General features: G+C 38.2%; 1 protein-coding gene across 1 annotated transcript in view; it reads right to left on the bottom strand.

The window, feature by feature from the left end:
* The window catches only part of FER (fer (fps/fes related) tyrosine kinase), a 403,356-nt gene extending 388,289 nt beyond the window's left edge, over positions 1-15,067 (bottom strand). Inside the window, exon 1 of the mRNA XM_012647371.1 lies at positions 15,004-15,067. The gene's annotated coding sequence lies outside the window, so the exon portion shown is untranslated. The remainder of the gene's footprint in view (positions 1-15,003) is intronic.
* Positions 15,068-15,422: the final 355 nt, after the last annotated feature.

Below are 15,422 nucleotides of genomic sequence, written 5' to 3'. Positions count from 1 at the left end.
GAGATACAACAAAATTGAAATTACACCAACTAGTAATATCCTCTAAGTGTTCAAGTGAAAGGAAGAGTCACACATCTCTCACTTTAAGTCAAAAGCTAGAAATGATTAAGCTTAGTGAAAAAGCCATGTCAAAAGCTGAGATAAGCCAAATGCTAGGCCTCTTGTGCCAAACAGCCAAGTTGTGAATACAAAAGAAAAGTTCTTGAAGGAAATTAAAAGTGCTACTCCAGTGAACACAGGAATGATAAGAAAAAAAAAACAGCCTCATTGCTGATACAGAGAAAGTTTTAGTGATCTGGATAGATCAAATCAACCACTACATTCCCTTAAGCTAAAGTCTAATCCAGAGCAAGGCCCTAACTCTCTTCAATTCTATGAAGGTAGAGAGAGGTGAGGAAGCTGCAGAGAAAAGTTGGAAGCTAAAAGAGGTTTGTTCACAAGGTTGAAGGAAAGAAGCCTTCTCCATCACGTAAAAGTGCAAGGCGAAGCAACAAATACTAAGGTAGAAGCTGCAGCAGTTATTCAGAAGATTTAGCTGAAATAATTGATGAAGGTGGGTTACAACAAACAACAGATTTTCAGGGTATACAAAACATCCTTTTAATGGAAGAAGATGCCATCTAGGGCTTTCATAACTAAAAAGAAGTCAATGCTTGACTTCAAAGCTTCAAAGGATAAGCTGACTCTCTTGTTAGTGGCTGATGCAGCTGGTGACTTGAAGTTGAAGCCAATGCTCATTTACCATTCTGAAAATCCTGGGCCCTTAAGAATGATACTAAATCTACTCTGCTTGTGCTCTATAAATGAAACAACAAAGCCTGGATGACAGCACATCTGTTTACAGCATGGTTTACTGAATATTTTAAGCCCACTGTTGAGACCTACTGCTCAGAAAAAAAAAGATTCCTTTCAAAATATTACTGCTTGTTGACAATGCACCTGTTCACACAAGAGCTCTTATGAAGAGCTACACAAGGAGATTAATGTTCTCATACCTGCTAACACAACATCCATTCTGCAGCTATGGATGAAGGAGTAATTCCACTTCCAAATCTTATTATTTAAGAAATATATTTTGTAAAGCTATAGCTTCCACAGATAATGATTCATATGATGGACCCAGGCAAAGTAAATTGAAAATCTTCTAGGAAGGATTCATCATTCTAGACACCATTAAGAACATCTGTGATTTATGGGAGGAGGTCAAAATATCAACATCAGCAGGAATTTGAAAGAAGTTGATTTGAGGGGTTTAAGATTTCAGTGGAGGAAGTAACTATAGATGTGGTGGAAACTGCAAGAGAAATAGAATTGGAAGTAGAGTCTGATGATATGACTCAATTGCTGCAATCTCATGATAAAACTTGAATAGATGAGGAGTTGCTTCTTATACATGAGCAAAGAAAGTGGTTTCTTAAAATGGAATCTATTACTGGTGAAGACACTGAGAACATTGTTGAAATGACAACAAAGAATTTATAATATTACATAAACTTAGCTGATAAAACAGTGGCAGGGTTTGAGAGCATTGATTCCAATTTTGAAAGAAGTTCTACTGTGGGTAAAATGCTATCAAACAGCCTTCGCATGCTACAGAGAAATCCTTTGTGAAAGGAAGAATGAATCAATGTGGCAAACTTCACTGTTATCTTATTTTAAGAAATTGCAACAGCCACCCCAACCTTCAGCAACCACCACCCTGATCAGTCAGATGCCATTCACGCTGAAGCAAGATCTTCCACCAGCAAAAAGATTATGACTCGCTGAAGGCTCAGATGATCTTTAGTATTTTTTAGAAATAAAGTACTTTTTAATTAAGATGTGTACATTTTTTTTAGACAGGATGCTATTGCCCACTTAATAGTACAGTGCAAACATAACTTTTATATGCACTGGGAAATCAAAAAAATTCCTGTGACTCACTTTATTGTGATATTCACTTTATTGCAGTAGTATGGAACTGAACCCGCAATACCTTCAAGGTATGTCTGTACATGCCCACTAAGAATGAAACTGTAAAGTACTTAGTAAAAAATGTTAAGATGTTGGTATATTGGCTACTAAGTTGTAGACTTCAGTAAGGTGTATCATGAAAGCACACTTTGGGTGAAGTCTTAATAAAAGGAGAACTCTTTCAGTCTGTCACTATAAATCCAGATAATCTTGCAATTTACAGGGTGAAAACTGAATATCCCCAAACTAAAATCAGAATTAACCCCAAGAAAAATGTCAAGTAAATCTGGGAGATGGGAAAAGCCTAACGCTCCAGGTTCCTACCCAAGCATCTTAGCAAAGAAAATATTTACCCATATTATAAAGAACCAACCACTAATGAAACAGCCTGTGAGCAAGGACAAATAAGCTGTGCATCATTATCTCAAGCAGTTGCTCCCAATGGCCTATAGGCAGAAGTCAAGATAGAGACTGATAAGCCTAGGATTTGCAGGATTTCTTAACCTTGGTACTATTCACATTTTAAACCAGATAATTCTATGCTCTGGGAGGCTGTCCTATGCACCATAGAATGTTTAACAGTATCTTTGGCCTCCATCTACTTGATGTCGGTAGCACCTACCTCCCAGCCACCCCCACACACACACGCAATTGTGACAACAAAAATGTCTCTAGACGTTGTCAATTGCCCCATGTTGGAGAACCACTGGATTAGGGTGATAGGCAAAGTTGTTTAGAAATATACCAGGCAATGATTTGATTCAAGGACTAGGATCTGGGCTTAGAGTACTTGGAAGAAGTTGATCAAATACAAATAAATCAAAAACTTACTAAGTTTATAAGAGACTTCAATTGTTTAACAAAATCCCTGCAACAAAGGCTTGTTACTGCTCAGCCACTAAGATGATTCCCTGAACCTCAACCTCTCACCAACAGAAAACTAGCTGCTAAAGCAGTACAGTCCCCAGTAATCCCTCCACACCCATCTTGGCTGTGACCAGGAGGAAAAAGAACAAAGAAGATCTTGCAGGTGGCAGAACCAGAAGCAGGCATGCTGGCTGGCCGAAAATTTTATTCCACTGCTCGGGCAAAAAGTTTTTGTCATCCCTGCCCAGTAAAACATGTACAAACGTGTATCATGGATTAGAAGTCTCTGTGAGTTGTTTCCCCTTTTTTCCCTTCCAATTACTAAAGTTTGAAGGTGCCCTCCAAAATTTCATGTATTAGAAATTGTCCCAGCGCAACACTGTTAGGAGGTGGGGCCTTTTGGGAGGTGTTTAGGTCTCAATCCTAAACCATGAGAGCAGAGCCCTCATCAATGGATTAATGCCTATATAGAAAAGGCTTGCAAGGGCCAGGCACAGTAGCTCACGCCTGTTATCCCAGCACTTTGGGAGGCCAAGGTTAGAGTATCACTTGAGCCCAGAAGTTCAAGACCGGCCTAGGCAACATAGTGAGGGCCCATCTCTACAAAAAATAAAAAAATTAAAAATTAGCCAGGTGTGGTATTACACACCTGAAGTCCCAGCTACTTGGGAGGCTGAGGCAGGAGGATCGCTTGAGTCAAAGAGTTTGAAGTTGCAGTGAGCTATGACACCACTGCATTCTAGCCAGAGCAATAGAATGAGACCCTGTCTCAAAAAAACAAGGGGGGAGGGGGACTTGCAGGAGTAGGTTAACTCTCTTCTGCTCTTCTACCATGTGAGAACACAGAGTTCATCCATCCTTCCCTTTCCTTCAGCTTTCTGCCATATGAGTATACAGCAAGAAGGCCCTCATCGGATACTTGCACCTTGACCTTGGGCTTCCCAGCTTCAAGAACTATGACAGAATTAATTTCTGTTCTTTATAAATCACCCAGTCTGTGGTATTCTGTTACAGAAGCACAAAATGGACTGAGACAGAAATCGGTGTCAGAGAAGTGGGCTATTATTACAACAAATACCTAAAAATGTGGAAGCAGCTTTGGAACTGTGTAAAGGTAGAGGCTGGAAGAGTTTTGAAGTTGAATGCTGGGAAAAGCCTATGTTGTCGTGAACAGAATGCTAGTAGAAATATGAATGGGAAAGACTATTCTCATGAGGTCTCGAATGGAAATGAAGGACAAGGTACTGGAAACTGGGGGAAAGTCCATCCTAGTTATAAAGTGATTAAGAATTTGGCTGAATTATGTCCATGTCAAGGACTTTATGGCTGGGAGAACTTAAGAGCAGTGAACTAGGATACCAATTAAGAGTTTTTGTTGTCCTTATGCTATTTTCCTTCTATCACTGAATACCGGCTTTATTGTAATTAGTTATACTTACCATTTACCCATAAATTGCTAGACCCTGAGGCAGTCTATATTCAAGCAAAAGTGAGAGAACTTATCCATAGATCCTAGTCTTAAGACTAGGTACAATACTTAAGCCTTTTCACTGTCTTCCTGTGTTGGGGGACAGGTATTGGAAGTTGTAAGTGAAATATTTGCATAATGTTAGGTGAGGGCATTTTTTTCAAGGGTACATATGTAAGGGAGGACATATATGCATATTGGATGCTACCATGAATATCTTTTGGGTATGCTTGCCCAGCATCTACTCCCCCTTCCCATGGTCACAGTACCTTCTTTTGGTTTCAGTGAACTACATTACCCTAATTCTCAGCCCTAGTGGTTTAGACATAGCTGACCACACTTCACTATTCCCTGATCTAGATATGGTCTATCATCATATGCCATTCCTCTAACCACAGGATAAAGGATGGAGAAATGATCAAATTCATTCAATGAGACACAATCCTGGGACTTTTGTTAGAACAAAGGGTAAGAGAAGTTCTTTTTATGTTGGGCTTGCTAAACTGAAAGAATCTTAAGCTTGGAGCCATCAGAGAGCTCCACATGGAGAAGGCCTACATGAGACCATATCTAACAGAAGAGAAAGCCACTGATATGTCCTGAGACCATTGTTTGAGCCCTTGAATCCATCTGTACCTGAAGAGAGTAAATGCCTATTCTCAGTGCCCTAAGTATGAGTTTTGGTCTTATGCAATTGAAAAACCTAGCAGGTATTATTATTACCCAGTTAGCAGGTGAAAAATCCCAAAGTTATAAGAATTAAATTATTTGTCTAAATTCATACAACTAATTACTAGTAGCATAACTTCAGCCTTAGGTAGGTCTGGATCTAACATCCATGCTCTTTTCATTATACCATACTCACTCAGGAAAAGAGTCTGAAACTTCTCTTTGCTTTATAATTATCTGTGGCCACAAGCTAAGTCCTTACATGGAGTGAGTATTCTAGTAACATTTGTAGAATGACCAAAAATGGAAGAATCACATGCCTTCCTGCTTTCTGTCCCATTCCTGCAACAGCTTGCCTCTTGTCTGACATAGAACATTTATTTCTGTGGTGTTTTTATAATGCAGGCTACCTTGAAGGACATGTCTATTTCATTACCATTTTCAACCTCTTTCAAAATCCATGATATTACTGTATATAATAGCAAGTGACCCTAAGCTAAGTCATTTAGATCTTAGAATGCCAGTACCAGTCACAGGGTAAATCAGGCTCCAAAATACATGTAGGAAATCAGAAACTTAAAAAAGACCACCACCAAAATCTAGCTATGATTCTGTTATGATTAATTGTGAAACAGTCATAAAATGACGCCCTTATTAAAGTAGAAGTTACGATAGTGTTGTTTATGTTAACATTTTAAGATCCTTTAAGATACATTAACTTCGAAAAGGTAGCAGCTATTAATAAACAGTCAAATCTCTTTTAAATATTGTTGACGGTGGCAGGAAAGGAAAGGAGGACAAAATTTATGAATATATGATCCTTGACATTTCAATAAATCTGTTTTTCCATTTGTTTGTGACTCTGATTTCTTTCTTCAGTGTTTCATAGTCCTCCTTGTAGAGATCTTAGGAAAGAAATCGCAGAGGACACAAACAAATGGAAAACCATATCATACTTATGGATCAGTAGAATCAACATTGTTAAAATGTCCATACTACCCAAAGTGATTCATAAATTAAATGCAATCTCTATCAAAATACCAATGTCATTTTTTGCAGATCTAGAAAAAATAATTCTATGCTACGTTTGGAACCAGAAAAGAGCCCACATAGCCAAAACAATCATAAGTAAAAATAAGAAATCTGGAGGCATCACATTACCAGACTTCAAACTATACTACAAGCCTACAGTAACCAAAACAATATGGTACTGATAAAAAAAAAAATAGAGACACAGACCAATGGAACAAAATAGAAAACCCAGATATAAAACCACCTACCTACAGCCAACTAATCTTTGACAAGGCATACAACAACGTACACTGGGGGAAAGAAACCCTATTCAATAAATGATGCAGGGAAAACTTGATAGCCACATGCAGAAAAATAAAACAGGACCCCTATCTCTCACCACTCACAAAAATTAATTTAAGATGGATAAACTCTTAAATGTAAGGCATGAAACCATAAGAACTCTAGAGCAAAATGTAGGAAAAAACTCTTCTAGATACCAGCCTAGGTAAAGAATTTATGACGAAGACCCCAAAGGCAATCACAGCAACAAAAATAAATAAATAAATGGGATCTGATAAAACTAAAAAGCTTCTGCACAGCTAAGGAAATAATCAACAAGCAAACAGACAACCTACAGAATGGGAGAAAACATTCATAAGCTATACATCCAATAAAGGGCTAATATCCAGAATCTACAAAGAACTCAAGCAAATCAGCAAGAAAGAAATCAAACAACCCTGCTAAAAAGTGGGCAAAAGACATGAACAGAAGCTTTTCAAAAGAAGATAGACAAATGGTCAATAAACATATGAAAAAATGTTCAGTGTCACTAACTATCAGGAAAATGCAAATTAAAATCACCATGAGATGTCACCTTACCCCAGTTAGAATGTCTTTTATTATAAAGTCTAAAAACAATAGATGCTGGCATGGATGTAGGGAGAAAGGAACACTTACTTATACACTGTTGGTGGTACTGCGAATTAATACAGCCTGTACGGAAAATAGTATGAAGATTTCTCACAGAACTAAAAAGTAGACCTTACCATTTGATCTAGCAATCCCACAACTGGGTATCTACCCAAAGGAAAAGAAGTCTTTTTATCAAAAAGACGCCTGCACTCAAATGTTTACTGCAGCACAATTCACAACTGAAAAGATGCAGAATCAACCCAAGTGCTCATCAATTCATGAGTGGATTAATAAAATGTGGTATACCACGGAGTACTACTCAGCCATATAAAAGGATGAATTAATGCCTTTTGCAACAATTTCAATGGAACTGGAGACCATTCTCCTAAGTGAAGTATCTCAAGAATGGAAAAGCAAACACCATATGTACTCGCTATTAAAGTGGAACTAACTAATAGGCGCACATGTGCACAGAGGGAAGTAAAACTCGTTGGAAATCAAGCAGGGGTGAGGGAGGAGAGAAGGGGCAAAAACCTACCTAATGGGTACAATGAACACTATCTGGGTGATGGGCACATCTATAGCCAAGACTCAAGCATTACAAAAGCGATCCACGTAACTGAAAACATTTGTACCCCCTTAATATTTTGAAATTTTAAAATAAAGAAGTAATCTGTCTAAAGATCATGAAAATTTCTGACAGAGCTGGAACACTCAATGAAAATGTTCCACGCAGGCTGGGCGTGGTGGCTCATACCTGTAATCCTAGCATTCTGGGAGGCCGAGGTGGGTGGATCATTTGAGCTCAGGAGTTCAAGACCAGCCTGAGTAAGAGCGAGACCCCCCCCCACCCCCGCCGTCTCTACTAAACATAGAAAGAAATTAGCTGGACAACTAAAAATATGGAAAAAATTAGCCGGGCATGGTGGCGCATGCCTGTAGTCCCAGCTATCCGGGAGGTTGAGGCAGAAGGATCCCTTAAGCCCAGGAGTTTGAGGTTGCTGTGAGCTAGGCTGACACCACGGCACTCTAATCTGGGCAACAGAGTGAGACTCTGTCTCAAAAAAAAAAATGTTTCACGAATTAACTTTTGTTCCCTAGAAGGTGTGGTGGACTAAGATTCATAATCAGATCAAAAATTCACTGATTTCAACATTTCATTTTTAAATGTATTCAAAAATGTCTATTTTCTAGTTAAGATCCACCACTTTCTCCGGCCTCTTTATTTTCTCTTCTACCAGCGGGCTTTCTCTTTCAGGAAAATTTTTTACAAAGAAACATTTTATCACTTCACAAAAGTTATAGTATAAGTCAATCACAAACAGAGCAAAGCCAAAGTGAGATATGGACACTGAATAGTTCACTAGGGTGATCCATATCTTAGGGTCTTGCTTCTTAAAGAGGAAGTCATCTCAGCAAAACTGCAAATGACCAATTTCAACATGGACCTTTAGAGTCACTCTCAAATAGTTGAAATTTCTGTTAAATCCAGGACTGCTAAGAGTTTACTACATTTAGTCTTTTATCATTTATATTTATTAGGTTCAGAGTGTGAAATACCTGAGTTCAAGTCCCAGTATCATTTTATAACTGGGGTAAATGATACGACCTAAGATTGATTCCAAAACACAGAAAAAAATACAAACCATCCAATTAATAGAAAAGAAATATACGAAAAGTGCCTAAAACTTTTAGCAGGCAGTAAAGAAATGTTATCCCCCCCACCCAATAATATATATGAATCCATACAATTTACTAAAAAACTTTTGCTGACAGAAACTGTTTCTATCTTGGAAGTGGAAAATGTTGATGAGGAGAGAAAAAAGGACTATACGTAAACAATAACAAGACAAAATGAAATGTGTGTGTGCATGTGCATATGTGTGTGTAGAAGGAAAAAATCAGCCTCTTGCTTTGTAAAAAGTTTCTATAGTATATAAATCCAGATAAAGATTTCTATACTTCATCCAATATAACTGCTTATAAAATAACTGGGATAGTGATCTATCATTAATTAGATGATTATATGTTATCATTATATTATTTAATATAATAGATGATTATGTTAATCTATAATTAGATAATTATGTTATCACTAATAATTATGACACAACTACATTGTTTAGTTCCCCTTAATTACTCTACTATAGCCAATGTAGCCAACACATAAAAAGTAAAGAGGCATGACAAAGTGATGGTACTTAACCAAATACAGAAATTTGAAGTAAATGCAGAATGAATGTGAAATGTGACAGTAACTGGATTTGCCACACTAGAAAGTCTACCATACAATTCTGTGCTGAAACAAACAAAAAAGATGATGCTTGAAAATACTTCCTTTGCTCCTGGCAAAGCAAAATTTTCAAAACCTAAGTGAAAATTAAAATGATGGTGACCCTATATAAGAATGTACATGGAAAACATATAATTCTCAATGAAATACAATTCAAGAGAAAATCAGGACATTGTATAAATAGTTTCATGAAGGAAGAGATGGTGTGGCTGCTACTGGGTGGCTACTGATCCATTTGTTACCAAAACTGAATATTGCTAAAAGAATCAAATGCACTTTTTTTGTATAATGTGAAATCAACAAGAGAGTCCCCTCCAACTGACAGAAGCTTGGGAAATCCTTCCAAGCTGAAAACATCCAGAGACCAGAAAGGCACAGACTACAGAGTGTTCAACTCCAAGGATAAAACATATCCAAGAAACAGCAGCAAGCAGTAAGCGTTACAGAGACCAAGGACTAATATTCAACTTTGTGACAATGCAGGAGGCTTTGTGTTTCAGCCAGAAATGTTCTTTTGTTCTGCAAACCTCAGGACATAAGAGTCAAAAATAAGAACCTCTGCCTGCATACTGATGATGTAATGCAAAGTCATCTAGCCTTCATTTTAGAAGCAAAAACTTCTTTCACAACTTTGAAGACTCAAGTCCTACTTACGGAATCATTAAAAGTCTGAAGGGATCACTTAAACTTTTCAATTAAATTTGATCACATTTTATGAAGCTAGTTATATCCTAAATTCACAAAGGTTTCAGGAAATACCATTTGCAAATATCAAAGGTCTACTGAACAAAGTTTTTCTACATCTTCACCTCTTACTATATATTATACGTGGTATTTCCATGTAGGATGAGCAATTTAAAAGCAATCTCTATTCACAGCAATGTGATTTTGAAGATACTTTTCTGACTGAGCCAGAGTAAAGGGCATTTTTATACACTAAGAGCCTAGAATATAAAAATGCTAGTATTAAGCGTTTCTCCTTCTCCTAAAATTGTTAGTCTCACTATAGAAACCGTCTTTTTGCAAGTAAAATAATTCATACTACAAAACTAATTTCAATTTTTCTATAATAATTAGTGTTATTTTATTTACAATAAAGATTGAGGTGCTATCATTCAAATATTTTTAAATGTTCATTAACAGTTATTCTAACTTTTAAATGTAGGATTCTTTATTAATTACATAAAATTAGTGTAATAATTTTTTCTTCTATAGCATTTAAGAGTGATAAAAACTGGGGAGGCATTCATTTCAGGAAAAGGGAAGTAACTTAGGTCTCAACCCCATAGAACTGTAAGGTATGTCTTAAGTATTTGATACTAATAACAGTTATACACGTTTTTTAATGACTCACTTTCTTCAGTAAATCAGGGTAGATTTCAGGTTTATACCTATAATGATGTCACTCTCAATCACTTACATTCTGGTATGCTTTCTTGAGTGGGAGAGGAGAAATGGAATTACAGCTGGCATGCTAGAAAACTGCACATTGGAATACGTCACTCAAGTAAATATCTTGTATTTGGATGGGAAAAAAATAATTAGAATCACTGACTTAGATCACAAAATCTGTTTTACTGCTGGATGAGACCATAAGGACTCTCTAGTTCAAATTCTAACTCTTCACTCAGTTCAGCGATTGCTTCACTACACCTAATAACTATAGGCAAATGTACATTTAAACTGCAAGTGTGTTCCGTAAGAATCAGAACCGTATAGTTATAAAATACATTCTAGGGATATCTGCAAAACATTGCTCCCAAATACTTGTGGTTTAAATGAAAAGAATTTAGGGGAACCATCCAACAACAGATGAGAATCTAAGGTGAAAAAAATAAATCAGGAAACCAGACAAACTGGACATATTTTGGGGTTAAAAACCATTTAAAGTAAATTTATGATTGTCCTTACTGAGATACAGTAATCTAACAACTACAAAGGAACAGCTAATCTGAGATGTTTCTTATTCTTTTGTTTGTAAAATACAAAGGTCATTCACTTTAAGTAAACTTAATGTACATTATCTTTTAATTTCATATGTCTGAAATTAAGGACTTTAAGGATGGTAGAACCCATTAATACCAGAAGAGGTAAAATTAATGCTGCCATGCAAAGAACTGAATACAGAAGTTGAGCACTTCCTAAATTCAGGCATTTTATCTATTAATACATTGTCTCATTTCTTGTACATAACCTTGTGAGGTAATTTTATCATCCCTACTTAATAGATGAGGAAATTATGATTTAAAGAGATTAAGTAACTTGCCCAAAATCACACAGAAGAGAAACTAAAACCAAAACCCAGATTCTCTGACTCCAAAATAAATGGCTCTTCTTTTCACTACACTACAAACTGGCAAGAAACACCTACATTAAAATTTCTAGTCTTTTAATTAATACCTACTAAAGACAGAGATAATATCAAGCTTATAGTGAATTGTGATGATATACAGAGTATAGTTTGATATAAATATTTAAGAAATAATTCCAAGTCATATATGACATTAAATTTTTAAAAGCCAAATATGTAATATCCCAAAAATGGAGAAATTTGAAAATTTTAGTAGAAAAGCACTAAACTTCATCTTCCCTAGACATTTTGAAAGAAAAAATCTGGCCCTGTATTTTGTCAACCATACAGCAAATTATTTGGTAAACTAGAATTATACCTCTACTTACAGAATAAGAAACAGTAACTTCATGGTTCTATCCTTTGTTCTCACTCTAATCTATCTTCTATTCTTTTCCATTTTGGCCCCATACCTGGGAGCCCTCTTTTAACTGAGCCTCACATTCAGGAACTCCTACAAATTTAGATGCAAATACAGATACATTGAAATGAAGAGCATAACACTGCAATGACTGGCAGAGTGTTACAGAAGATATGTAAGTTTCAGTTATTTTTCCAAATCATTAACTATTGTGGCATTTTTGTGACTTTTCTTCTCTATAGTTTTCTCAATGGATTTTAAAGCACTTAACTTTTATAATCAAATAAAAACAGGAGAAAAAAGGAGTAAGAAAGGGAAGGAGATAGGGAGGCAGAGAAAAACTAGAGCATGAATTAAAAAAAAAAAAAAATCTAAACATCTCAATGTTTCCAAATTAGGTGAATCTACCACCAAAGTTCTAAAATTATGACCTGCTTTTTCCTTTTAATCTCTCAATGGCATGGTAGGTTAAACATACGTAAGCATGCCAAAGACAAATGAAATATGAAAAAATAATAATGAGGCAAGCCAGAGATCTATAAAGTCTGAGACATAATTCTTCATTTCAATATATAAATGAGGTAAGTAAGAAAAACAGACTTAGGGTAGGCTAAAACTAAAAAGCAGGATTCAAATACTTAAGAATGCCGGAATCTGCTAAGTATGGAAAAATTACAAATATACATATATATGAATTTATACCCCCTCCTCCTTTATTATAAACTGAAGTTCTGTATTAAAATATTCCTTTATCAACATCATGAGACAACACCTAAAATAGTTTTGAGTCCTATCAAAATACTGACTTAAATTTCTCTAGATACAATTCAATCTCCATGAAGTAGTTTCACTAAAAAAAGTTCACATTTGTGAGCTCTTTTTCCACTACAAAAATACATTCTTATTCTAAAACATATATAAGATTGATACAAACTATTATGTTACCAAACCATCACATAATTCATAGTCCCTCCAAAAGAAAATACTCATTTATAAATCAAGCACAAAACTATAATCTATTAACACGGGAGTCCAATTAAAACTTTTATTTGTATAATAAGTTTATCAGATTTCCTTTTTTCTGATTACCAAAATGCAATTAACTTGCCTGCGCCTTGATTACAAAGTTGATGACTTCCTGCTCGTTCACACGATTGCTCTGAATAGTCTCATTTAATTAAAATACCATAGTTTTTATAAGCACAATTTCCATTTGCAAACAGAAATAAGCATCTTACAATATTTGAATATTATATATATATTTATGCTAGTTTTTCAGTCTTGATCACTTCAGTTCCTCTGTTCCTTAATATTTACTACGTAGCAGCTATCTTGAAAACATTACCGCTATCTAGGTGGTAGAAGGTACAACTCAATTTTTCTGCATTGTTTGAAAATTTTCAGAGTAAACTACTTGAAAAAAAATTGGCCAATGTTCACAGATCAGAGTTATAACTACATCTACATTGAAGATGAAATGAAAGTGACTTGTCTACCAAAAGCCTCAATTATTTTTTCTAGACTAATGACATCAACCTTTGAAGTGGTGCAGAAACTACATTAACTGGACACTATACAAATTTAGATGGTGTATATTTAATGCTGCAAACAGTAAGTACAGAAGAGAAACAGATCTTCACCAAAGGTCTTTCATGGAGGAAAACAGAAAAGGTTTCCAAAGATGGCTATGGACTCTTTTCACATATTCCAAATACCTTTGGAAGCAGAGTTCCATTGGTACTAACGGAAAAGCATCCCTCGATTACAATAAGATACACTCAATGTCCCTGTGCACTGACTGAAAAACTTGGGGCTCCTCACAAATGTCTAAAAATCACACAGGTATACCAGGACTACAACACTGCACTATATTTTGCAATAGTGGTTTTTTTTAATCCTGTTCTCATGCTTCAATCACATGTGGATTGAAAAATATTTTCTAGTCTTTAATTACTAAAATTCTTATTGATTTTTCCATTACATTTTTTAATATGGTAACTTCATTTGAGAAATGTATTATCTTAAAATGTCTGGAGAAAGGGAAAATGGTAGTACAATAGTTTATATCAAAATGACAGTGAGACCACTATGAATATATGCAACTTCTGAGTTAAAAAGATTAGAGCTTCATTTTTTTTATCCATAAGGTGAACGAAAATGAAAGGCTAACAGCCTTAACAAATCATTAGATTTTGGATTACACTGCAGTGGATAGCAAAATCACCAATCTTCAAGAGAAAAAGCTACCACTTCACAGTAAACTTATTTGGGCAAGAAGTATCCTGGCCCTACCAACACCAACCTAATGAGCATGTTTCAGAAAGTTACTCCTAAGGAAAACTTTTAAGCCAGAAGGTTGACCCAAAGGTGCCTCCAAACACCTTCCCAACCCTAAATGACAAAGAGACCACAGAGCAGAAATTACCCCGACAGCATTAGCTTCACACTTAGGACTATATCTCTTGATTAGACTCTTGGGGGACTGGAGAAAGGAGGTGGAGGATAAAAGTGGAAGGAGAAGCTGACATATGGGAGGAGAGCCGCGAGACGACAGAGCTGGTCAAGGGCCCCAGATGTAGGAAGGGCTTGGGGGAACAGCCCAGGGTTGGGGGTGGCCGCCCCAGCGAAAAGGCAAAGTCGAGGGGAGAGCAAGCTACAGAAGAGGTGCAGGCAAGATGGGCGGTGCCCACAGTCCCCCCTACACTGCCCCACACCGCTGTAGCCCCTAGACCCCGCGTCGGGGCGGAGCCACTGCGCCCGCCACAGCCCGTTCGCGCGGGCACCCGCCCCCTCAGCCTTCGGGTCCCGGGTTGGTGGGAGGGGCGGGCCTCGCGGGACCAGGTGCGCAGCCTGGCCCAAGCCCGAATCAGGAATGTTCCGCTGCGGCAGGCAGGATGGGCGGGTGACCCCGCAGCCTGGGCGGGGGTTGGGGAGCTGGCCGAGGGCGGAGGAAGAGCCCTCGGCGCAGCCCCCGCCTCCAGGGCCGAATCCCGGGCGCCCCCCTGCGGGCAGGGATTGTTGCCCCGGCTCTAGGCTTGCCTTCCCTCCTTTCCCCCCTTCCCCCAGCGTTGCCCCGGGCAACAGCGCCTACAGCCGGCGGCGTGAAACTCACCTACCTAGAACCTGACAAGAAGGAGCCCCTCAGATTCAGGAGCCAGTCGCCACCCCGCGTCACGGGGGTCGGCACAGCCAATAGGAGCAGCTGTCACGAACCTCTGCGGCCAATCCTGCTGCACTCCGGTCTCCGGGCACCCTCGAGACCTCAGCCAATAGGCAAGAGTGGAAGGCGGGCGCTGTCGCCCGGCCCCCAGCCCCCTCCCCAACCACCTCCCAGGAGGCGGGGCGCGGCCGATTGGCCCGGACCCCGGAGGGGGCGGGACTTAGGCTCGAGGGCCGGTGGGCTCGCGCGTAGCTGGGGCTGTGGGCGGGGGTAGCGGAGGCGTGGGGCTGCTGCCGCCGCCGCCCTAGGAACCCGTTCCGCAGCTGGGGTGGGGTCCCGAGGTCTGCCGGTTCGCGCTGTTCTCCCCGCCTTGGT

This window comes from Propithecus coquereli, unplaced genomic scaffold, assembly GCF_000956105.1.
Source record: "Propithecus coquereli isolate 6110/MARCELLA unplaced genomic scaffold, Pcoq_1.0 Scaffold265, whole genome shotgun sequence".
Lineage (NCBI taxonomy): Eukaryota > Metazoa > Chordata > Mammalia > Primates > Indriidae > Propithecus > Propithecus coquereli.
The sequence above is the reverse complement of the archived record's forward strand: the minus strand, read 5'-3'. Positions and strand labels throughout refer to the sequence as shown.